Source organism: Sinocyclocheilus grahami, unplaced genomic scaffold (assembly GCF_001515645.1).
Source record: "Sinocyclocheilus grahami isolate Dianchi unplaced genomic scaffold, SAMN03320097.WGS_v1.1 scaffold6542.1, whole genome shotgun sequence".
Lineage (NCBI taxonomy): Eukaryota > Metazoa > Chordata > Actinopteri > Cypriniformes > Cyprinidae > Sinocyclocheilus > Sinocyclocheilus grahami.
This window is the reverse complement of record NW_015510916.1, coordinates 1-1,685: the sequence shown is the minus strand read 5'-3', so window position 1 is coordinate 1,685 and position 1,685 is coordinate 1. Positions and strand designations below refer to the sequence as shown.

Sequence of the window (1,685 nt, the reverse complement as noted above, 5' to 3'; positions counted from 1 at the left end):
TCATTTCATAAAGTGGCACATTTCCACAACCTGTCATATTGGCAAATTTTAGACTAACGAGAAAGTTTTCAGTTCTGAAACTTACAGGATGTTTTTATAGCACAATGACTATCAAAAGATCAAGGAATTTTGATTTCTCAGTTCATGACCCCTTTAAATAACATTCTAAAAATCACCCGTGAAAACAAACCAGAAAAGAGACTGAACGAAGATTTGGGGAAATGACAGCTTTATCACATTCCAGTGAATTATTTATGGGATGTGTTCATTAAACTGGGAGAGTTGATCACAAGAGTACAGTATTTGTGGTCTTTTCCATATTGTTACCGTGGACAATAAAAATAAAGTAATTCAAAGGAACAGAACACAGCAGACTAAAATGTTCCGTTATATCCTTCTGTTCTATTGTGTTTGTGATATCAATGTCACATTAAAATTACAAGCATTACATTATTTTCCCTGATGGATAAAAATGCAGCATGATGGAAAACACACGTGATATTTAGATAAACTTATTTGAAATAATTGTTCAGTTCTTTTGAGTTGAAGTTCCGCAAAGGTAATGTGCCACATAAACGGAGGATGGTCATCACTGCAAATTAATCTGCGAGTACTTTTTAAAAAAAATTTTTTAAATAAAGTACATTAAGTATTTTTACATTTTAGCCAATAATGTAAAATTCTCTCTACAAAATCTCTCCCAGCCCATTCATCCAATAGCAATTCAAACCACAGTTTCTCTTCAGCAAATTTAGTTTAGTCCACCTCACAAAGACAGAACGTACTGAATTCACAATAGGCATGGGGGCGGAGCACATTGGTGAAAAGATCCCCACCATACACCCCACCTTGGAATTTTTTTTTCCTGGTGAAGGTCACAGTCCACTGCTCTTCATTGACATCCCGGCCGGTTCCTCAGACTGTAATGCTTTTGTGTACAGACCCTTTTTCCCACACACCCCTTACCAAATACGCCCCTTCAGCCCAGCACTGGCCCCCTCTCGCCCAAACAAGAAACAAAACTAAACAAATGCAGAGCTGGATCTATTTAAAGAAGCCTCCAATTCCAAATTTAGCCCCATCTAAAGAAAACGGACATGCAAGACTGAGTTCTTTGATAGCGGTTCAGAAATATGAAATCTGTTCACGCAAAAGGTCCTGCTTACAACGCAAGACCTAGTGAAAGCATAAACGTGTTTTGCAGTAAATAACCAAGTGAAACAGCCACAGTACCTCGTTTCCGTGCATGTTGCCCACGTATTTGAATTCCGGGATGCCCGTTCTGTGTTCTCTGGGATGTTGACCCAGTATCAAGACCCAGAGTTCTCTTCCTAGAAAGACAAAATGTAAATGTTAATCCACTGCAAACAAATGTTTCAATAAGCAAGTCAGTGCATTTGCAACTGAATTAAGTTCTGTGGATCTTGTGCTGGTCACATGATCAATGTCTCTATTTTCTCAGTTAACCAGATACTCAAATAATGTTTTTGCACAGTTTGGGCAGGAACCTGGCAACCCAATCCCATGTAATCTCACGTCTAGCTTTCATTCAATCTGTCTGCTTGTCTTGGCCTCTGAGGACTACTGAATATGGAGATCTCATATTCCCTGTGCAAGTTGAAGCATGCTTGCTTCAGGACAACTAAAAAAAAAAAAAAAAAAAAAAAAAAAAAAAAAAAAAAAAA

The 1,685-nt window shown here is 37.8% G+C and overlaps 1 long non-coding RNA gene across 1 annotated transcript; it reads right to left on the bottom strand.

The window, feature by feature from the left end:
• Positions 1 to 741: 741 nt before the first annotated feature.
• On the bottom strand, positions 742 to 1,335 carry LOC107577600 (uncharacterized). Its single transcript, XR_001608228.1, has 2 exons — positions 1,234 to 1,335; positions 742 to 1,082 (listed from the first exon to the last, which is right to left on the bottom strand). It is a non-coding gene; the product is annotated as an uncharacterized lncRNA (long non-coding RNA).
• Between the last annotated feature and the right edge of the window lie 350 nt (positions 1,336 to 1,685).